The 24,239-nt window shown below is 39.6% G+C and overlaps 1 non-coding gene across 1 annotated transcript; it reads right to left on the bottom strand.

The window, feature by feature from the left end:
• Positions 1–22,823: 22,823 nt before the first annotated feature.
• On the bottom strand, positions 22,824–22,927 carry LOC112725719 (small nucleolar RNA R71). Its single transcript, XR_003164807.1, has one exon. It is a non-coding gene; the product is annotated as a small nucleolar RNA R71 (small nucleolar RNA).
• Between the last annotated feature and the right edge of the window lie 1,312 nt (positions 22,928–24,239).

Here is a 24,239-nt window from a genome sequence, read left to right as displayed (position 1 = left end):
AAGGTTAATTAATTAAAAAAATTGAAAATTGGTTAATGAAATAGAAGGGAATTTTTGAAAATTGAGAGAGAGAAGAGTTAGTTAGGAGGTTTTGAAAAAGAAGAGAGAGAAAACAACTAACTAATTAAGAAAAGATTTGAAAACAAGATAAGATAAAATATTAGAAAAGATTTGAATTTAAAATTTTGAAATTAGAAAAGATAAGAAAATATAAGATGAGAAATTTAAAAGATTTAGAAAATATTTTATTTTAAAATTTGAAGTTAGAAAAGAAATTGAAAAGGTTTGAAAAAGATTTGAAAAAGATGAGATTTGAAATTTGATTTTGGAAAAGATTTGATTTTAAATTTTGAAGTTTGAAATTTGGATTTTAAATTTTGAATTTTGAAATAAGATAAGATTTTGAAAAAGATAAGATTTTTTATTTTTAAAATATTTGAATTTTGAAATTTGAAAACTAAGATAAGATAAAAATTTTGAAATTAAAATTTGAATTTTTAATGTTAATTTTCGAAAATAATTTAAAATAAAGATAGAAAAGATATTTTTTTTATTTTTGAATTTAATGAAGAAAGAGAAAAACAAGTAAAAGACACAAAAGTTAAAATTTTTAGATCTAGGACCCCAAGTTTTTGAAAATTTGAAGGAAAAACACAAAGGGACACCAAACTTAAAAATTTTAAGATCAAAACAAAAAGAAAACACATGAACACTTTGAAGATTAAGAAGAACACCAAGAACAAGACTAAAAAAAATTCAAAGAACACAAGAACATGTAAAAGACACCAAACTTAGAGATTTTGAAAACCAAACATAAAATTTTTGAAAAATTTAAAGAAAGACACAAGAAGACACCAAACTTAAAGATTGAAACAAGACTCAAATAAAAAGACACTAATTTTGAAAATTTTTTTAAAAAAGACTCAAGAAAATTTGAAAATTACCAAGAACAAAAACATAGACTCAAACCAAGAACACAGATTAAACAAAGAAAAGAAAAAAATTTTTGAAATTTTTTTTATTTTTTCGAAAAAAGAGAAGAAGAAAATAAAATAAAATACTCTTGCAAAAATCAAAGACAATACCTGATCTGGGGAACAAGATAATCCGTCAGTTGTCCAAATTTGAACAATCCCCAGCCGCCAAAAACATGAAGCACGAATCCCCACATTTCGTACAACTGTACCAGCAAGTGCACTGAGTCGTCCAAGTAATACCTAAGCGAGTCAGGGTTGATCCCACGAGGATTATGGTTTGAAGCAAGCTATGGTTATCTGATGACAAGTCATCTTATGCTAGTTTCACAAGCATTTTTCATTTGTTTCATTAGGTTTTAGGCGCTTTCTTGCACAATAAGTAAGTGGTTGGAGTGGAATTTCATGATTATTTTGATTCAATCAAACATCATTTATTTTATACAAAATCATGAGATTTATGCAAGAATTAAGTGATTATTATGAATGATGCAAATTCTTATGATTTTGGTAAGACTTTGATTGCCTTTTTTATTGAATTCAGGTGAGAAAATGAAGAGAAAGAGAGGCACTGCAGAATAACGTTGCGTTCAAAGAAAGAACGCCACGCTCAATAGTGACGCGCACGCGTACAGGGCACCTACGCGTCTCGTTTTCAAAAGGAACGCTACATTCATTAAGTCAGCGTTTTCGGGCAGATTCAAATTTGGAAGTGAAGTTTTGCAATTGACGCCCATGCGTACATGACGCGCACGCGTCGATGGAGCACCTGGGATAAAGCACGCTCACGCGTGGTCGGTGCAGAAGCTTGGAATTACAACTTTGCTATCCACGCGCACGCGCAGAGGACACGCACGCGTGAGCAGCGTTCATAGCGCCAACGTAGCGCTCTTTTAAAGAACGCTATCAAGGACGCGCACGCGTATATGACGCGCATGAGTCAATGAGAAAAACTACGAGAGACGCACGGGCGCGAAGCACGCGTATGCGTGGATAAATGAACGCTCCGCTCAATTTCAGAATGCTACGTTCCCCTGGAAGCTGCAACAAAGTACCCATCTCTGATCCACTCAAAAAAAAGGCTAAAAAGCCCACTCCAAGGACAGCATGACAGAACTGGAAAGTGCATAAATAGAGAAGAATTTGATTTCATTAGGGAGCTTTTCTTTTAATTTTTCTTCCTTTCTAGAATTTGAGAGTTGGAGATCGGATCTGAGTTTTCTTTCTACTGTTTTCTTTTTCTGGAATTTCTTCTTTTCTGTTTTGCTAAAGAGAGAAATTGAGACCTTAGTTTTCTTTCTGTTTCTTTATTCTTATGCAATTTTCCATTTCTCTTTTAAAATTTTAGAGTTGATCTAAGTTTTCTTTCTGTTTATCTTCTTCTACAGATTCTTTTGTTTATGTTTTGGTACTGAAATCCTGATTGATAAATTTTCTGAATTACATCATCTTAGTGATTTACTACAATCTACATTTTCCAGTTCTGTTTTGATTTCCAACACCCAAATCCCTTTATTCTTCATGCAGTTTAATTTTTCTGGCAATTTAGATTCAGCAATTTAAATTTCTTGCACTTTAAGTTTCAGTTATTTAACTTTCTTGCAATTTAAGTTTCAGCTCTTTTAATTTCTTGCACTTTAAGTTTCTGTAATTTACTTCTTCTGCACTTTAAGATTTTGCCAATTTTCATTCTGCACTTTAGTTTACTTGCAAATTCCATTCTGTCAATCAAATTTCACCTGATTCTTCAAATAGTCGCTTAACTAAATTTTTCTTCATACTAAAGTTGCTCAATCCATCAATCCCTGTTGGATCGACCTCACTTTTGTGAGTTTTACTACTTGATACGACCCGGTACACTTGCCGGTGAGTTTGTGTAGAATTGATTTTTCCTCATCAAGTTTTTGGCGCCGTTGCCGGGGATTGATTTAGATTGACAATGATTAAATATGTGATAATCTAGATTAAGCATTTTTCTTTGTTTTTGTTAAGCATTTTAACTGTTTGAGACTTTGTTTAAACTAACCTTAACCACACTCTAGCAGTAAAGTGTTTTATTTTAGTTTTCTGGTTTTGTTTGTGTTGTATGCCAGGAGGAAGAAGAGGTGCATCTACCTCTTTTGATTCTGAGCCAGAGAGGACATTCTTGAGATTGAGAAGAGAAGCAAGAGGAAAGGGAGTTATTGGAGAAGAAGAATCAGAAGAGGAAGACCAAGAGATGGAGGGTAACCTCCCTAATCCACCAGAGGAAGTGGCCAACAACAATGGTCCACCTCAAAGGAGAGTGCTAGCCTCTTACACCTTCCCCAATCTAAGACACTGTGGGAGCAGTATACTTGCAAATAAATTTGAATTGAAGCCTCAACTTATCACTTTGGTAAAGAACAATTGCTCCTATGGAGGAGGTCCACTTGAAGATCCAAATCAGCACTTATCCACTTTCCTGAGGATTTGTGAAACTGTCAAGACAAATGGTGTGCATTCGGATATCTATAAGTTGCTGCTATTCCCATTTTCCTTGAGAGACAAGGCGTCTCAATAACTTGAAACATTCCCCAAAGAAAGCATCAACACTTGGGATGATTTGGTGAATAAATTCCTATCTAAGTTTTACCCACCTCAGAGGATCATAAGACTGAAGACAGAAGTGCAAACATTCACTCAAATGGATGGAGAATCGCTTTATGAGACATGGGAAAGATACAAGGCGTTGATTAGGAAATGTCCACCTGAGATGTTTAGTGAATGGGACAGACTCCAGAATTTCTATGAGGGATTAACTTTAAAAGCTCAAGAATCCTTAGACTACTCTGCAGGAGGTTCATTGCAACTAATGAATATAGCTGAGGAAGCCCAGAATCTCATAGACACTGTGACCAACAATCAATACTTCTATGCTCATCAGAGGCAACGCCAACCAGTTCAAAAGAAGGGTGTGTTGGAGCTAGAAGGAGTAGACACCATCTTGGCACAGAACAAGTTAATGCACCAATAAATCCAACAACAAATGGAGTTGATGACAAAGAGAATTGATGGACTCCAAGTGGCTGCAGTTAGCACAGCAAGCCAACCTTCAACTGGGTGGAGCCAAAGTGAAGAAGTTTTTGAGAAAAGCAACTGTGAACAGCAAACAGAACAAGTCTAATATATGCATAACACCTCAAGCTCTTCTCAGAACGAATTTTATGGAGATACATACAATTCATCATAGAGGAATCATCCCAACTTAAGGTGGGGTGATAATCAGAATTCATGGAAAAAGAATCACAATTCCAATAATTCTCGCAACACAAACAACCAAACTCATTCATCTAATAACAATAACTAATACAGAAAACCATAAAACTCATATCAGCAACCCAACAACAACTCACATGTTCACCAAAATAACTTCTCCACACCACCTTTCAATTCCCAGAACAACCACTTCAACAACCCAAATAACTTCTAGCAACAACCATCATATCCCAACATACCATCCATCGACCATCATTAAACTAGAATCTCGGCTCTTGAAGTAACATTACAAGCACTTGCTCAAACCACACAGGGTCTAGCCAAAGGACAAGATAGTTTGATTAAAAGTCAAGAGAGACAAGAGGCCACCATGAGGAATCTTGAAAGACAAGTAGGGCAATTGGCCAGACAAGCTGAAAGACCAACCAATATTTTTCCAAGTGATACCATTCCAAATCCTAAAGAAGAATGCAAAGTAATTCAACTCAGGAGTGAAAGAACATTGGAGGATGATAAGGCTGGCAGTAAGAAGGAAATGGCAATTGAAAAAAAAGACCAGGAAGAGCTCAAGAAGAAGGATGAAGAGCCACAAGCTTCAAAGAAGGAAAAGCAAGTCATGGAGGAGAACTCACAAGAACAGAGGAAGGAAGTGAAGCCTTATACTCCTCCTCTGCCATATCCTCAAAGATTGCAAAGAGAGCTCAAAGATCAGCAATTTCCCAAGTTCCTTGAAATTTTTAAGAAGCTGGAAATCAACATTCCCCTTGCTGAAGCTCTAGAAAAAATGCCCTTATATGCTAAGTTCCTCAAGGAACTCATTAACAAGAAGAGAAGCTGGAATGAGAAGGAGACAGTGGTCTTAACCCAAGAGTCAGTGCAGTAATCCAAAAAGGGCTCCCACCAAAGCTCAAAGATCCTGGGAGTTTCATCATATCATGCACCATAGGCAATATGACCTTGGAAAAAGCTCTCTGTGACTTAGGTGTCGGCATCAAGTTGATGCCTCTCTCACTAATGAAAAAGCTTGCAATAGAAGAAGTCAAAACCACCAGAATGTCACTTCAAATGGCGGATAGATAACTCAAAATACCCAATGGGGTTGTGGAGAACTTATTAGTGAAGGTGGGAAAATTCATATTTCTTGCTGATTTTGTCATTCTGGACATAGAAGAAGAAGGACACAACTCAATCATCTTGGGTAGACCTTTCTTGGCAACAGCAAGAGCTATCATTAATGTGGAAAAAGGGAAAATGACCCTCAGGGTGCATAATGAGCAAATGATCATTTAAGGCCATGCAATACCTTCTTGAGAAGGAAAAGCACATGATGGTGGAAATGGTGGAAGACTTAGTGGAAGAAGTGTTTGAAACCAACGTCCAGGAGAAACAAGAAGAAAAAATGGGAAGTGATCAAGATGTCACAGAGAAACAAGCTTTTGAAATCTCCCTTGAAGGCAAGACAGAGGAAGTGCCAAAGCAAGAATTGAAAGCTCTCCCTCCACATCTCAAGTATGTATTCATTGGAAAAAAAGAAACCTTTCCAGTGATCATCAATTCTTCCTTAAACAAGGAAGATGAAACAAAGCTGATTGAAGTGTTGAAAGTTCACAAGACAGCTCTAGGATGGACAATTGAAGACATCAAGGGTATAAGCCCTGCCATCTGTATGCATAAAATCTTGCTGGAGGAGGACTCAAGACCTGTAGTGCAGCCTCAAAGAAGGCTCAACCCAACTATGAAGGAAGTGGTTCAAAAAGAGGTGATGAAGCTGTGGAATATTGGAATCATATACCTAATTTCTGATAGCACTTCCGGTCCAAGTTGTACCAAAGAAGGGAGGAATGACTGTCATCTCCAATGAGAAGAATGAGTTAATCCCTACAAGAACAGTGACTAGGTGGAGGATGTGCATAGATTATAGAAGATTGAATGAGGCTACAAGGAAAGATCATTTTCCTCTCCCTTTCATTGATCAGATACTGGAAAGATTGGCTGGCCATACCTATTATTGCTTCCTGGATGGGTATTCTGGTTACAATCAAATAGTGGTAGACCCCAAGGACCAAGAGAAAACTTCATTCACCTATCCTTTTGGAGTCTTTTCCTACAGAAGGATGTCTTTTGGACTCTGCAATGCTCCAGCAACCTTCCAAAGGTGTATGCTCTCCATATTCTCTGACATGGTAGAAAAATTTTTAGAGGTCTTTATGGATGACTTTTCTGTGTTTGGTAACACTTTTGACACTTGTCTGAAACATCTAACCCTTGTATTGAAAAGATACCAAGAAACAAATTTAGTTTTGAATTGGGAAAAATGCCATTTCATGGTACCAGAGGGTATTGTTCTTGGGCATAAGGTTTCAAGCAAGGGCATAGAAGTTGACAGAGCTAAAATAGAAATCATTGAAAAGCTCCCTGTACCTGTCAATGTAAAAGCTGTAAGAAGTTTTCTTGGGCATGCTGGGTTCTATAGAAGGTTCATCAAGGATTTTTCAAAAATAGCCAAACCACTGAGCAATTTGCTAGTGGTTGACAATCCTTTCATCTTTGATGACACTTGCAAGCATGCCTTTGAAACTTTAAAAAGAAAACTCACTACAGCACCAATCATCACACCTCCAGATTGGGAATTACCTTTTGAACTCATGTGTGATGCAAGTGACTTTGCAATTGGTGCTGTATTGGGGCAAAAGAAAGACAAGCTACATCATGTTATATACTATGCAAGTAAGGTGTTGAATGAGGCATAGAAAAATTATACCACCAGTGAGAAAGAGCTCTTACCAATTGTATATGCATTTGATAAATTTAGACAATACTTGATTGGTTCAAAGGTTATAGTATATACTGATCATGCTGCTCTCAAGTATCTCATTTGTCTAAGGAGTATTTTAAAACTTGGTAACTTGGGTTGATTAATCTGGGATTATCAACCGAAAGTCCATTATCAAGAGCAACCTAGTTACAAGGCATTTAGTAACCCAAAGAGGTGATGGGCATCAATGTTCCTAAGAAGAAGTGTGAGCCAAGTGTCTGTAGTGAAAAGTGTTGAGTAAAATTGAGCCAAAAAGCTGCCTGCAACACTTGACACTGAGCTACAATGGAGAAATAAGTTTCTGAAACAAGAGAAAGAAAGAAAAAGTTAACAAGGATCAATCAAGAACAAGGCATTATAGCAGCAACTCTAGTTAATACTCAAAGGGACATTTCAATTCCGAAAATTAATAAAAATTGAGCTGCAAGCTGGCTGCATAAAACCCCATGAACCAAATTCAATTACCTGCTAAATAAGGACATATATGCTTTTCTGTTTTCTGTCATTTCTTCTCATGTTTTAGTGCTTGCTTGGGGACAAGCAAGATTTAAGTTTGGTGTTCTGATGACAAGTCATCCTATGCTAGTTTCACAAGCATTTTTCATTTGTTTCATTAGGTTTTAGGCGCTTTCTTGCACAATAAGTAAGTGGTTGGAGTGGAATTTTATGATTATTTTGATTCAATCAAACATCATTTATTTTATACAAAATCATGAGATTTATGCAAAAATTAAGTGATTATTATGAATGATGCAAATTCTTATGATTTTGGTGAGACTTTGATTGCCTTTTTGATTGAATTCAGGTGAGAAAATGAAGAGAAAGAGAGGCACTGCAGAATAACGTTGCGTTCAAAGAAAGAACGCCATGCTCAGTAGCGATGAGCACGTGTACAGGACGCCTACGTGTCAGGGACAATTTTCAAAGATCCACGCATACGCGTGCATGACGCATATGCGTGGAAGTGATTGGCACTTGTTTTCAAAAGGAGCGCTACATTCATTAAGTCAGCATTTTCGGGTAGATTCAAATTTGGAAGTGAAGTTTTGCAATCGACGTGCACGCGTACATGATGCGCACGCGTCGATGGAGCACCTGGGATGAAGCACGCTCACGCGTGGTTGGCGCAGAAGCTTGGAATTACAACTTTGCTATCCATGCGCACGCACAGAGGACGCACACGCGTGAGCAGCGTTCATGGCGCCAACGTAGCGCTCGTTTAAAGAACGCTATCAAGGACGTGCATGCGTATATGACCCGCACGCGTCAATGAGCAAAAGTACGAGAGACGCACGGGCGCGAAGCACGCGTACGCGTGGATAAATGAACACTCCGCTCAATTTCAGAACGCTACGTTCCCTTGGAAGCTGCAACAAAGTACCCATCTTTGATCCACTTAAAAAAAAAAGGCTAAAAAGCCCACTCCAAGGACAGCATAACAGAACTGGAAAGTGCATAAATAGAGAAGAATTTGATTTCATTAGGGATCTTTTCTTTTAATTTTTCTTCCTTTCTAGAATTTGAGACTTGGAGATCGGATCTGAGTTTTCTTTCTACTGTTTTCTTTTTCTGGAATTTCTTCTTTTCTGTTTTGCTAAAGAGAGAAATTGAGACCTTAGTTTTCTTTCTGTTTCTTTATTCTTCTGTAATTTTTAATTTCTCTTTTAAAATTTTAGAGTTTATCTAAGTTTTCTTTCTGTTTATCTTTTCTAAAGATTGTTTTGTTTCTGTTTTGGTACTGAAATCCTGATTGATAAATTTTTTGAATTACATCATCTAAGTGATTTACTGCAATCTACATTTTCCAGTTCTGTTTTGATTCCTATCCCTTTATTCTTCATGCACTTTAATTTTTCTAGCAATTTAGATTCAGCAATTTAAATTTCTTGCACTTTAAGTTTCAGTTATTTAACTTTCTTGCAATTTAACTTTCAGCTCTTTTAATTTCTTGCACTCTAAGTTTCTGTAATTTACCTCTTCTGTACTTTAAGATTCTGCCAATTTTCATTCTGCACTCTAGTTTACTTGCAAATTCCCTTCTGTCAATTAAATTTCACCTAATTCATCAAATAGTCACTTAACTAAATTTTTCATCATAATAAAGTTGCTCAATCCATCAATCCCTGTGGGATCGACCTCACTTTTGTGAGTTTTACTACTTGATGCGACCTGGTACACTTGCCGGTGAGTTTGTGTGGAATCAATTTTCCCTCATCATTATCTTGCAGGTCTTAGTCAGGCAAATCAGAAGTTGGTGGATTGAGTTTTAATTGCATTAAAGGAAGATGGTGAAGGATTGGAGTTGCTTTGTCTTTCTGTATTAACTTTGGTATTACTGTCTTCTTTGCTTGTGAATGATTTCTTCTATGGCAGGCTGTATGTGATTAACGCTGTATGGCCACGGTCATCAATCTCCTCTACTTCAGATCAAACACCGTATGGCCGCGGTCATCCAATCTGAACGAGGGTGAAGCTCTAGTAGTTCATTCTCTTTGGTGATCCTACTCAAAACGCCACAGACACGGTCGAATCTTCCAGATCAGAGGATGTAGACACGGGTGGTTATCAGGAACATGGTCTTAGTATGATGAACATAGCTGATTGTCACTGATCATCCTATTCACCATGTTGAAGAACAAATATACATCTTAAAATTAAATCAAACATGGATCGAAGAGAAACAGTAATACTTTTATTAATTCATAGGACTTAACAGGGCTCCTCCCTTCAACCTAAGAGGTTTAAAAACTCATACTAATAGAAAATACAGTGATGGAATTCGAAATATGCTGGAAGAGATCCTAAACAAGTGTGATCTTCTTCCTTACATACTAAATTAATGACTAGTAAGGGTAAAACAGTCTTTTTAGTGCTAAAATCCACTTCTGGAGCCCACTTGGTGAGTGTTTGGGCTGAGATTTGATGAGATCCACATGCTAGGAGGCCTCTAGGGTGTTGAACACTGGCTAGGGGGTCCTCTTTGGGCATTTGGATGCTGATCTCTTCTCCTTGGGCGTTGGACGCCTGAAGGGGGCAGGAGGCTGGTGTTGGACGCCAGTTTTGGGCCTTTTAATCTGAAGCAAAGTATAAACTATTATCCATTACTGGAAAGCTCAGGAAGTCATCTTTCCATATCCATTGAGAACGCTCCATTTGGACTTCTGTAGCTCCAGAAAAGATCTTCCGAGTGTAAGGAGGTCAGATCCGGACAGCATCTGTAGTGCTTTCTCTGTCTCTGAATCAGACTTTTGCTCCAGCTCCTCAATTTCAGCTAGAAAATACCTGAAATTAGATAAAAATACACAAACTCATAGTAGAATCTAAAAATATGAATTTAACACTAAAACCTATAAAAACTTAATAAAAACTAAACAAAATATGCTAAAAACTATATGAAAATGATGCCAAAAAGCGTATAAAATATCCGCTTATTATTAACATCTTTTGAGGTTCTTTTATTAAGCGAGGTAAACTTTCAAACACTATTTTAATAGTTTTCTCTAATGAAATAAATTAAACATATTGGATGTGAAAGTTCCCTTTGGAATCAAACTCGAGACTTACTTGAAGCCATAATATAGTTCAAGTTTTGAACTATTACATCCACAAAATGTTTTTTTCCATAATATAGGAAAATTATGCTAGCATTTCTTGAATTATGTGGGCCAACATTTGGCTGCCAATGGTGGTGGATATGTGATAATCTTGTATAATAGTTGTACAAGATTTTGCTGGTACGAGTTGTAAGATAGATCAGGAATTCACCGGCCAAGGTGGTGACAGGACTGGATCTTTGGAGTGGCCGGAGGTACCTGTAAAGACACTCCAACACTCAAGTCATAATGGATCTAAGAGGTATAGGTGAGGGTTAGGAGTGTCTGATGTACCTGAGAGAGCCCCTAACTCCCTTTATATAGTTTGTGTTGCTATCTTATCTTGTCGGCTTAGATAAAAGAGATATTTGAGTTTGAAAATTAGTTAGAGATATCTGGGGTCTTTTGGCCAGGTTGGGGGTGGTGATGGTCTGGACCCGAGAAATCGGGTCTTAGCTTGGCCGTTTGGGGGACTCGGGGATCGATTCTAGAACAGATGCCCCTGCATCGGGAGGGTATGCACGCTTAATCTCGTTACTGACGTGGTTTAGAGGTTTCGTGTGGGAAAATGTGGTGCAACCCTGTGCTTTTGGGAGAGATCGGGAGTCCGTGATGTTTAATATATTTGGTTGTCCCATCTCCTGCCTGTTGTTTTTCCTTTGATGAAATCTATCCGTTGCATTTTTCAAGGTGTCATAATGACACTTAATGGGAGGAGAGAGATTCATATTTTCCATTTTTTTACCCTTCGTCTTTCCGCATCACAATTTGAAACGTTTGGGGATTTTGTTATTATTTTTCCTTGCTTTTCCACTGTAACTGCCCATTTCCTCTCCTCCATTTTCTCCCCATGCACTGCCTTCTTTCTTCTTTGCTGCTGGTGCTGCCATTTGCTCTGTCTGTTTGTTTGGCCGTTGCATTTGCTGCTGCTCTTCCTTATATTTTTAGAGCAGGTTAGTGGTTCTCTTCTTATGATTTTCCTTTTGCATTTTTATTCGATGTTTTGCCTTGCCCTTTTTTCTGAATTTTCTTTTTGCTTGGTGGTGGAAAAATGTAGGAGAACGTCATTGTGTTGGTTGGTAGTTATTTGATTGTAGTTCTGGTACAGTTATAAATCTTTATTTTATGTTTCTGGGTAGTGAGTTGACAGTGGTTTTTCCTTTAGATATAAGTATGGTGCAATGGAGAGGAATGTCCCCATTTCAACTCCCGGAAGGTGGTGTCCCGGATCATTACCAGTGGGCAAAGTTCGATGTGTCGGGTACACCCTCCCGTTTAGATGAGGGGGGACCTTCAGTGGCTCCGGGATGAGGGTGCCATGTTGGAAGGAGGCGAGGCGGAGTGGCAGTATGAGCACGTGCTCATAGATGAGAATGAGAGAGTGTGTTATTTGAACCTGGACTCTCCCCGGTTTCCTGACTGGATATGGGTGCATGAGCCCTTTGACCAAGTTAGGGATTTGGCTGCCTTTTTCTGAGTTTGCGATGGCCCTTCCTAATCGTGTGTCCACAGTGCCGTCTCAAATACACCCGAATAGTTGGGTGGCTATCTAAACTTTCAAGTTGGTATGCAAAATTTTAGAGAGTCTGGCTCATGTTGAGGTTTTTCTCTTCTTCTTCTTGTGCACCATCCCTCATAAGGAGGGAAAGCATCGTAAGGGATATATTTTGCTCCGGGCTCACCAAATCTTTGACCTGTTCGAGCATTCATTTCATGGTTTTAAGGTAGAGTACTTCAAGGTTTGTCTGGTTTAGGGTCATCACCCTTTTTGGTTGTCCCTAGAGGGGGAGCATCGAATTTGTCCATGTTGGAATTTTGGGGCCGTGGCCTCCTACCTTACGAGGGTAACTTATGAGGGTCTATCACCCGAGAATAAAGATATTGTCGATGTATTGTTGGCGATATTTGGGGATAGGCCATTAAACCCTCATGATGTCTTGAAGGGTCTTGAGGTAGGCAGGTCGTATGTTGGTATGTTCTTCTTTAACTTCTACATGTTATCTAGCTGCCTTCTGATCTCGTAATTTGACGTTTCTTTGTATTGTTTTTGCAGTTGAAATGGCTGATGGACTAACGATGTTGCAGCGGTTGAAGGCCGCTTTTGTTGATCCTTCGGAGGGTGGAGCTGAGGACTCTTCTCGATCGATGCCCCCTATGGCTTCTGTTCCTAGCTCTCAACGGTCTTTCAGGAGATCATCCAAAAGGGGGCTGCGGGGGACGATGACCTTCAGAAGATTTCGATTCCCGAATCCATAGGAAGCATAAGAGGTCTGAGGGAGGTGGTCAGGAAGGGGTTAGTGCGGGGGTGGTTACCCCCTGCGTGATGGATCGTTCTGTTGATGCGCCTGGTTTCATTGATCGGCATCTACTGCTCGGCACTGACGACTTCTTAGGGATTTTGACTTGTTTCGCCAGGCTAAGTCAGTGTATCGTGCCCTCCTTCATTTTACCGCTATTATCTGGAAAGCTGACCCCACGCTTTCGTAGACTTTCCTTTTGGATGGGGAGTTGCGTCAGGCTTAAATGGAGCTCGGTGTTTTAAAGGGTCAACTGGAGACGTCCGAGGCTGCCAGTGCAAAAGCGGCTAAGGATGCTAAAGGGGTAGGTTTTGAGATTTTGCGACTATCGGAGCAGGAGACCGAGCTGACTTCTCAGGAGGCTAGGGCCCAAAAGCTTGCTTCTGATGCCGAGAATACTGCTGTCGTGGCACGTTCTGATGTCGAGGCTACGAGGACCGAGGTGGAAACTTTGAATAAGCAGAATGCCAATCTTCTGGCTTATGCGCAGGCGGCTATCTCTGCTACTTAGGAGGCTCTAAAGGCTCAAGTCTAAGTATTGGCTTCTAGGGTGGACATGTTCATGATGTGAGCTTTCCGTACCATGAAGGTTGGTCAGATCAAGGACTTAGAGTAGTTTGTTTTATTTAAATTTTATTTTATAAGTTTGTAAGCCATCTGTTCGGCATATATATTACTTCTGCGAGATAATTTTTGTTAAGTCTGTAAGCCGTTTTTCGGCGACTTTATGCTGTTTTGGTGGCTTCTTTTTTGGCCGTTTTGTTATGCATGAATGATGGGCTTCTTGGTGGGCCGTTTTGAATGCTTTATTTTACTTGTATGGATATGCGTTGTATGTGTTGGCCTTGGGGGGTGATCAGGCCCTGGGGTAGCCATTTTGCTCGTACCATTTTGCTCGGGTAGAAACGTAAAAACTTAAAAGGGAGTATTTAAATAAATAACTTGCTAAAAGTTTGGGCCTTGTTAAAACCTTCCATTTTTCTTGGGTAGGAAAGGGTGCCCGAAAAAATGAGAATCATAACAAATAACAAAGGGAGAAAAAAGAAAAAGGGATGACGAGTAAAGAAAATATGAGAAATAGCAGATAAACATTACATTTTCGCTAAAGGTAACAGCCCAGTGGGACTCCTCTATGTGTAGTAGCGCCGTATGTTTGCAGCGTTCCATGATCTTGGTATCTCAGTCCCGTTGAGTCGTTCCAAGTTATAAGCACCTTTCCAAATTACAAACTTAATTTGGTAGGGTCTTTCCCAGTTGGTGGTGAGCTTTCCTTTTCCTAGGATGGGGGGCCAATGTCGTTACGCCACAGGACTAAGTCTCCTTGTTTGAAGTCCCGTTTTAACATGCCTCGGTTGTCCTTTAAGCTTATTCTTTATTTCAGGGCTAGTTCCCATAGGTGCTATGCTTCTGACTTTGTGCATGAGGTCCCGCTCTGCGTCTTCATCGTGCCCTCCTACGGTCCTTCGTAGGATGGGTTCTCCGACTTCCACAAGGATAACAGCCTTTAGGCCATATGTTCTCTGGACGGGAGTTTCCTTGGTTGGTGTTTAGGGTATGTCCGGTATGACCAGAGCACGGATCTGAGCTCGTCGGCTCATAGGCCCTTGGCTTCATCTAATCATTTCTTGAGTCCCTTCACGATGATCTTGTTGGTCGCTTCTACTTGTCCATTGGTTTTTGGGTGCTCTACCAAGCTGAACTTCTGTGAGATGTCGAGTCTCTCTAAGAACTCCCTGAACAGTTTGTCTGCAACCTGAGTATTGTTATCTGAGATCACAATCTCGGAGATTCTGAACCGGGTTATGACTTGCCTCAAAAAGAATTTTTGGCACTGAGTAGCCATGAATGTGGCCAGTGTTCTGCTTTAATTCTTTTCTTATAATAGCCTATGGCAACTATAAGGTATCGGAGCTATCTGGGAGTCGTGGGGGAAGGGTCCCATGAGGTCGATTCCTCATGTTTAGAAAGGGCAATCCGTCGTTATCACGCTGAGCTGGTGGGGGCTGCTTGGTGAATGTTGGCATGAACTTTCCACCGCTTGCATCTTTTGACTAGCTGGAGGGTGTCTCTAATGATGGTAGGCTAGAAGTACCAAGCTCGGATGACCTATTGGGCTAAGGTTTTTCCTCCGACATGATGTCCACAGCATCCTTAGTCACGAAGTATGTAGTTTGTTTTGCCGGGTTCTACACACTTGAGGAGAGGTTGGGACAATCTTTATTTGTATAGTTGTCCTGCTATTGTGGTGTATTTTGTAGCTTCTTGTTTTACATATTTTGCCTTATTCGGGTCCTTGGGTAGGTCCCCGTCGGCTAGGTACCTAAGTATGGGAGGGTCCAAGAGTGTTAATTTGACAAGGCCAGAATTGTCGAGGTCGTGGTCTCGACAGATGGTGTCTTGATGACTTCTTGGATTAGTGATCAGTTCCCAAGGAATGTGTCAAATGGTTGATCTATTTTGGATTGATTGAAATTATTTTGTTTGTTTCTACCATCCTCAATAGGGGACCATAGTAAAGATATAGATAGATATAATTTTTGCATAGTTGCATGCATGTAGTTAGTGCATTAAATAATTTGCTTCCCCTTTTACCCTTCTCCTTTGATTGTGATTAGCATGAGGTCATGCTATTGTTTAAGTGTGGGAGAATTGATGAAGCCACATTTGATGATAAATTTTGGATTGATTTGAGTGGATTTCATCATACAAACCCACATTTATTCATCCAAATAGTATACTTTTGTGTTCTCTCCCTAAATTGTGAAAACATGCTATTTTATACTTAATTTAATCAATTTTATTCCACTTTCATGCCATTCGATGCTTGATGATTTTGATGAGTGATTTCAGGTGTAAGAGGATGGAATGGCTTGACAAGAGTGGAAGAGAAGCATGCAATTGGGAGAAAATATGAAGAAAACAAAGGAGAAGCACACAGCCAAGTGTGCGTATGCATGAGTGACGAAACCGGCAAGTGTGCGTACGCATACATCTGTGCATACACACAAGAGAAAAATTCAACAAGTGTGTGTACGCACACACCTGTGTGTACACACAAGTCCCTGCGCGTGCCTTCATTAAAAAGTCATGTGGCTCGCGATTTGGGAGGCTTTTTAGCCCATTTTTGAAGGCTTTGAAGCATATATGAAGGGGCAAGCAACACCATACAACACCATACAATAGAATACATTATACAATACACTGAGATAGTTTTTAGGGTAGTTTAGGATAGTTTTAGCTTAGGTTTTCTCCCAATTTTCCTTAGGTTTAATTAGGGTTTTTCTACAATTTTGTATTTTTCCAATTTCGATCTTGGATTCTATCTATTTCCATTGTAAGTATTCCTTGATTTTCTCTTTTATTACACTACTTGTTCTACACTTCTATTTTAATTTCCTTTATCAATACATATATGCTTCTTGCAGTTTTGAGTTTTTGGTTGATGAATTTGATGTTTGATGGTTACTATATGTTTATTGAGTTGCTTTTGTTGATTTTGATCATTGGTTGTTCATAGTTTCAAGTAATTTTACAATTTTGCCATGTTTTGTGAATATGCCTACCATGTGTTTGATGAAATGTCAATTTTGACTATGAGGTAGATTTCCACCCCTTGGCTTGGGAAAATGAGTATATAGATTACTAGAGTCATAATGTCCGACATTTAGTGATAATTCTTGGGTTGTTAGTTGTTATTGTTTCCACTAATGCTAGCTTTTTACTAACATAATTAGTAAGTTAGCTAGGAGTTGTGGATTAATAACAATTATTCTCACTTGACTTACTCTTCGATGTTAAGGGTTGACAAAGTGAGATTAATCCATCATAACTATCATAGTTGTGGTTATGGCAAGGAAGGAATTCCATAACTCATCCCAAGTCAAGGTTCCATTTATGTTTTGAACCACATTTCCACCGTTTTAAAGTATTACTTGTCTATATTACATACATAGTTCTTTAGTTCTTTTATTAGTTTATTAATTACAATTTTGAGCGTTCTTTTATTCCTTTAATCATTTGCTTCTTTATTGAAAACCCCTTTGCTTTCCACAACCAAAATTGTGCGCTTATTGTTGCTAGTTCCTAGGGAGAACGACCCGAGGTTTAATTACTCTCGGTTATATTTGTATTTGAAAATTAAACTTTGATTGGGAGGGTTACTTGTTGGTTTGGACTATGCTATCAACGAAGAAATTGTTTTGCTAAATTTCCTTGCCTTGATGGAGAGAATTACGACGGTTCGGAAATTTAGCAAAATAATTTCTTCGTTGATAGCATTGTCCAAACCGAAAAGTAACCCTCCCAATCAAAGTTTAATTTTTGTTTCTGCCAAGCCCGGAGGGTCTTCCAAAAAGAAAGCTTCCTGGGTTTCTTTCAGGTCGGCTCAGGGGCATAAAGTTTTTGCCATGTACGATGAGTCTTTTAAAGATTTTAAGAATTATTTCTTCCGAGTCCGTGCTGTTGAGGGGGCCCATCCCTTTTCTCTTGATGAAAATGATGAGCCTGCCTTTCCTCTAGAATGGCAAAAGAATGTGAGAGTGTCTCGCTATACATGGGAGATGCTTGACGAGGTTGAGCGGGCTTTTGTAATTGTTCTTGAAGATTTATGGGGGGAACCACCCCATATTGATACGAAAAGATTTTTGAGTGATCCATCTTTGATTCGAACTGCTTTGGGTTCTGTCTGACTTGTTTCTATACTTGCTTTTTAGTTTTGCTTCTTCTTTTTGTGATTGTAATCCATTGTTGTGGTCGATTCTGTATTTTCAGAGATGTCGAAAAACAATGATTCCATGAAGGCCTACAAGAAAGCAAAGAAGGCTGCAGCTGCTCAAAATATCTCGGCCAAGGTGGTGGGAGAGGGATCTTCTCAAGTTCCAGTGAAGCCGCCCGTGCTGAGTTCTCCTAGCCCAAGGAGGGTAATTCCCACTCCTAGGGTTCACCTGGCCGAGCCTCCGCAGTCTTCCGCTGCTACATCTGGTGCTCCTCCCAACAAGAAACAAAAAATAATTGAGCCTTTCAACCTTGATGCCCCTGATTTTGATGCGGTCGAGTTCGTAGATCAGCAGATCGGTCCATACGGTGTCCTCCCTATGGATGATGTATCACTTCTTCGTCATTTGGACTTTATAACTCGGAGTAGTGTAAAAATGGCACATATGGAAGATGCCTTGTATCGAACAGCTCAAAATCTTCCTCTCCATGCCACCAAAGCCTTCATGGAGGAGGCAAAATAGGAATTCGACCGGATGAAGGGCTTGAAAGAGGAGCTTGAGGTAAAAGTAGCCAAACTGGAGAAGGATCTGGAGAACGAAAAGGCTAGCTCTCTTGCCCTAGCGGCTTCTGTGAGATTGGCCGAGGACACTGCGTTGAGGCATAAAGATAGTTATGTCACATCTTATCGGGAGGTAATACGTCTGAGGGAAGAGTTGGAGTCTGCCTGAGTTGACTATTCCGAGCTCCAAGGTCACCTTGTCGGTAGCGTAAACGCTGCTTATGATAATTTGAAGGAGCAGGTTCAAGTTCTCGCTCCTAAGGTTGATCTTACTCTTTTTAGCTTGGACAACATTGTGAGGGATGGTAAGATTATCCCCGACAACCAAGATGATGATGATGTCGAACCTCCCTCTGCGCCTGCTACTAAAGTGTCGACCTCTATAGTTCCTCCTGCTGGGATTGCTCGTCCAAAATTAGATTTTGATTGTCAAATTCTGAATAGGGACGACGGTACGGTGGATGCAGTGCCTCTCCAAGCTCGCCCTCCTTCACCCCAGGCTGATGCTACCGAGAAGGCTCCCGATCTTAGCTGATTTTTCTTGGATGTTTGTGTAGATAGCCCGACTTGTGGGCTTTTAAACTCTTTATTCAGTAATTTGAATATTTTGCTGACTGTTGATACTCCTTCTGGTTGCTTGTTTAGCAACTTTTCATTTTGAAAAAACAACAAGTAGCTTTCAAGCTTTGGGCCTGATCCTGAAGCTTGTTTATAATATTGTATTTTATATCATGCTTGTTTGCACTTGTTTTGGCACCTTTCTGGGTTTTGAGAATGCTGAAGCCTTGCTGCTCGGCCTCTTTGGATTGCTTTGTACTTATTGCTTGTAGCTTGGATCCTTTGTGGATGTGTGGATCCAACTCGTATTTCGGTTTTCTGGCTCTTACTTGTATTTATTTCTGGCCATCCATAACCGATTTCTTTACGTTAGTCCTCTTTCCAGTTATTTTTGTAGTCCTCTTTTTGGACTTTTGTCAGGTCTCTTTCAGGGACTACTTTTATAACTTGTCTGTTGTAGGAGACCGACTTCTTTGCGTCGTCCTTTTCTAAGTTATTTTTGTAATCCTCTTTTTGGACCTTTGTCAGGTCTCTTTCAGGGACTACTTTTATAACTTGTTTGTTGTAGGAGACTGACTTCTTTATGTCGATCTCTTCTAAGTTATTTTGTAATCCTCTTTCTTGGACCTTTGTCAGGTCTCTTTCAGGGATTACTTTTATAACTTGTCCGTTGTAGGAGACCGACTTCTTTATGTCGATCTCTTCTAAGTTATTTTGTAATCCTCTTTCTTAGACCTTTGTCAAGTCTCTTTCAGGGATTACTTTTATAACTTGTCCGTTGTAGGAGACCGACTTCTTTATGTCGATCTCTTCTAAGTTATTTTGTAATCCTCTTTCTTGGACCTTGATGCTAGGGCATTTTGGCCAGTTTCACTGACCTTTTCTTTACTGTTTTTAGGATAGTTTCATGCATTTCCTTAGAAAATAAGCTAGTTTTGGGTAGATATTCACTTACATCTTGATTCAAGCATACATGGTGCACCTTACATGATTTCATGAGGATTTTGCATGAAATTAATGACAAATTGGATGTTGCATTTCCCATGACTTGGACTAGAACTTTGATGCACTTTATTGCTTGATTTCAGGACAAAGGAAGCAAGGAAGAACCACGTTAGCAGCCACATTAGTCTCACTAACGTGACTTCTAACGTAGGAATAGGAGCTAGCTTAAAAAGTTAATGAGAAAGGTAATCGCCAATAACGTCCTCAAAGCCATCATAGCCCACGTTAAGAGTCACGTTAACTAAGTTAACGTGAACTCTAACGTGGAGAAAAGAAAATAGAGCCAACGTTAGTGACACTTACCTTTGTCACTAACGTTGGGCCAAGCTCAAAAGTGGCCACGTTAGTTGCCACGTTAACTTAGTTAATGTGGCTTCTAACGTTAAGAAGCAAAAGAGAAGCCAACGTTAGTGACATTTAACTTTGTCACTAACGTTGGCCAAGCCTCCACAAGCCACGTTAACTTCCACGTTAACTTAGTTAACGTGGAAGCCAACGTGGAGAAAATATATGATTGCCAACGTTAGTGACACTTAACTTTGTCACTAACGTTGGAATGAACCACACAAGCCACAATGAGCCACGTTATCTCCCACGTTAACTTAGTTAACGTGGAAGCTAACGTGAAGAAGAGAGATGATGAGCCAACGTTAGTGACATTCACCTTTGTCACTAACGTTGGAGATGGCTAGCATTGCTACGTTAGAGGCCACGTTAACCTAGTTAACGTGGACTCTAACGTGGGAGATATGGGCACATTGGAACGTTAGTGACAAAGGTAAGTGTCACTAATGTTCTCGAAGGTTGGCAAGCTAACGTTAAGAGCCACGTTAACTAAGTTAACGTGGACTCTAACGTAAGAAAGGGGGAGGCTTTTCAACGTTATTGGGAAAGGTAAGTCTCAATAACGTGTGCGAAGGACCAAGAGGCAACGTTAGTGGCAACGTTTGTGCCACTAACATTGAGGTTAACGTGGCTCTAACTTGGGTAAGGAACGTTAGTGAAAAAGGTGATTGTCACTAACGTTCTCGAACCCACATTTTCACTTAACGTTAACACCACTAACGTCCTGAGCTAAAGTCCCTGCCCACTTTACACTTTCTCTCTGCAAGTAAAGCTAAGCCCAATGAAGAAGATAACTGCTTCAAACTCAAGATCCAAAGGCCCATACCCAAGACTTGAAGAGCCAACTAGAAGATCAGAAGAGTAGTATATATAGGGGTAGCTTTGAATTGATTGGAGAGAAAAATTGGGGGAAAAACTACTCTCTGTATTTTGCCATTCTCTGCACTTCTAGTTTTGTTTTCATGATGTATTCTCCATCTTTGCTTTTATTTTCCAGAGCTATGAACAACTAAACCCCTTTCATTGGGTTAGGGAGCTCTGTTGTAATTTGATGGATCAATACTAGTTTTCATTATTCTTCTTCTATCTGTTTTTTTGATTTTACTTGAAAGCTTTCGATCTTCATCCAATTGGATAGTTATCTTAGAAAAGAAGCTATTCAAACTTGGATCTCTTCTGAACCTTGAAAGAGGAAGGAAGAGATCATGCTAGAAATGCTTTCTCATGCTGGACCAAATTGGGTTTGGATGGATATGTGACTATAATCCTCTCAATACTTGATTTGGGAAATGCATGAGGTATAATCAGTGACCTTACTTCATCTCTTCTCATGAGCAATTGACCAAGGAATTGGCTATTGATCAAGATTTGAGAGATTGAATTACAAGGAATTATAATTCGATCACTTAAGATTGCCAAGGAGATCAATGAATGCATTGATTGAGGAAGAGATGAAAATGAAATTGATCCGGAGAATGCAACATCTCCTAAGCCCAATGAACTCCCCATTTCTGATCTTACCCATTCTCTTTAGTTTCTGTCATTTACTTTTATGAGCAATTACCCCATTCCCATTTACAATTCTGCAATTTACTTTCCGTCATTTACTTTCAGCTCTTTATTTCTAGCATTTACTTTTTCTATTATTTACTTTCCCGCCATTTTATTTTCTGCAATTCTCAACTCAAATTCTGATTCGCTCAACTAGAACATTCCTCTAATTAAAGTTGCTTGATCAATCAATCTCTGTGGGATTCGACCTCACTCTATTGTGAGTTTTTACTTGACGACGAAATTCGGTACACTTGCCAAAGGAAATTTGTTACGAGACAAGTTTTTCGTGCATCAAGTTTATGGCGCCGTTGCCGGGGATTGATTGTGCATCAACAATGATTAAATTGGAAGATAACTAGATTGAGCATTTTTGTTTTGTTTGATTTAATTTTCTGTTTGAGTAATTTACTTTCAGTTCTGGTTAATTTCTTCCCTTCCCCCTACTTTTTCAATTTTCTTTGTTATTTACAATTCAGTTCACTAACCCACTAACTGTTTGATATATTGCATCACTCACACTAACAGTAACTCTAACAGAATACTTTCTGCATTTATTTTCCTTGCTTGTGCTTTGTTGGTTGTATGACAGGGAGAAGAAGCAGGGCTTCAACTTCCTTTGATTCTGAACCTGAGAGAACCTTCTTTAGATTAAGGAGGGAAACAAGAGGAAAAAGAGTGGTTGGTGCCGAGGAAGAGGAGGAATACTTTGAACCAAACATGGAAGAAAACATGAAAAACCATCATGAAGAAGAGGCTCACAACCATGGCGGAGGAGGTCGAGCAAATCATGCTGGGGAGGATAGAAGAGTTTTAGGCTCTTACATCAATCCAAACCCAGGAAACTGTGGAAGTAGCATTCAAAAGCCAACCATCCATGCCAACAATTTTGAACTAAAACCACAGCTCATCACCCTTGTTCAGAACAACTCTTCGTTCGGAGGAAGTATCCAAGAAGATCCCAATCAACATCTAACCACTTTCCTGAGAATATGTGACACAGTGAAGTCTAATGGTGTTCATCCTGATGCCTATAGACTGCTCTTATTTCCATTCTCACTCAAGGATAAGGCAGCCAAGTGGCTGGAGTCTTTCCCGAAGGAGATTTTGACAACTTGGGAAGATGTGGTGAACAAATTCTTAGCACGATTCTACCCCCCTCAACGAATCAATAGGCTGAGAGCTGAGGTCCAAACTTTCAGGCAACAAGATGGTGAGACTCTTTATGAAGCATGAGAGAGGTTTAAGGACCTGACAAGGAGGTGTCCACCTGACATGTTCAACGAATGGGTGCAGCTGCACATTTTCTATGAAGGCCTGTCATATGAATCAAAGAAGGCTGTAGACCATTCATCAGGAGGATCTTTGAACAAGAAGAAGATTATTGAGGAAGCCATAGATGTCATTGAAACAGTAGCAGAGAATGACTATTTCTATGCTTCTGAAAGAGGCAACACTTGAGGAGTAATAGAGCTAAACAATGTAGATGCTCTGCTGGCCCAAAACAAGCTCATTACCCAGCAGCTGGCTGACCTCACCAAGAAGATGGAGAGGAACCAAGTAGCAGCAATCACTACTTCATCAACAACCCAAGAAGGAGTGAATGAAGAAGCAGAGGGTAGTCAGGAGCAAGCCAGCTACATTGGGAATTCACCTAGGCAAAACCATGATCCATACTCTAAGACCTATAACCTTGGATGGAGGAATCACCCAAACTTTGGGTGGGGAAATCAACAAGACCAAGGCATAGATCAAAGACGTTCAAATCCTAACAACAATGCAGCCCACCAACATTTCACATCTAGACCATATCAGCACCTACATAACCAACCCTCTCAACACCTTTACCAAGGCCAAAATAACCTTCCTCATCCTTCCACCTCTAATCCCAATCTACCATCATTTGATGACAGACTCTCAAGGATTGAGAATCTACTTGAAGGCATAGACAAAGAGATTCAAGACAGTAAAGTATTCCGAGAAGAAGTGATGTCCAATATGCAGAATCAGGATGCTGCCATTAAGAAATTTGAGACACAAATTGGCTACTTATTCAAGCAAATTTCCAACCACAACCTTCGCAGCAATACTGACTCAACACAAAGGGAGGAGTGTCAGGCTATCACTCTTCGAAGTGGGAAGGAACTGAAGGAAACCCCCCAAAAACCACAAGAAAAGGACTCAGATAAAGAGGAAGAAGAGCAGGATGGAGCTCAAGTTCCTACTTTGAGTTCACAAAAAGGGGAAGGAGTACTGAAGCCAGACGTACCAAGAGTACCATATCCTCAGCAATTAAAGAAGAAGGGGGATGACAACCAGTTTTCAAGATTTTTGGAAATCTTCAAGAAACTACAAATCAACATACCCTTTGCTGAAGCAATAGAACAAATGCCACTCTACGCCAAATTTTTAAAGGAGCTAATGACTAAGAAGAGAAGCTGGAAGAACAACGAGACTGTGATATTAACTGAAGAATGTAGTGCTATTATTCAGCACAAACTACCCCAGAAATTGAAGGATCCCGAGAGTTTTCAGATCCCTTGTATTATAGGGGAAATCACAGTGGAAAAGGATCTTTGTGACTTAGGA

This window comes from Arachis hypogaea, chromosome 11 (assembly GCF_003086295.3).
Source record: "Arachis hypogaea cultivar Tifrunner chromosome 11, arahy.Tifrunner.gnm2.J5K5, whole genome shotgun sequence".
NCBI classification, from domain to species: Eukaryota; Viridiplantae; Streptophyta; class Magnoliopsida; order Fabales; family Fabaceae; genus Arachis; species Arachis hypogaea.
Note: the sequence above shows the minus strand (reverse complement) of the source record. Positions and strands in the feature narration are given on the sequence as shown.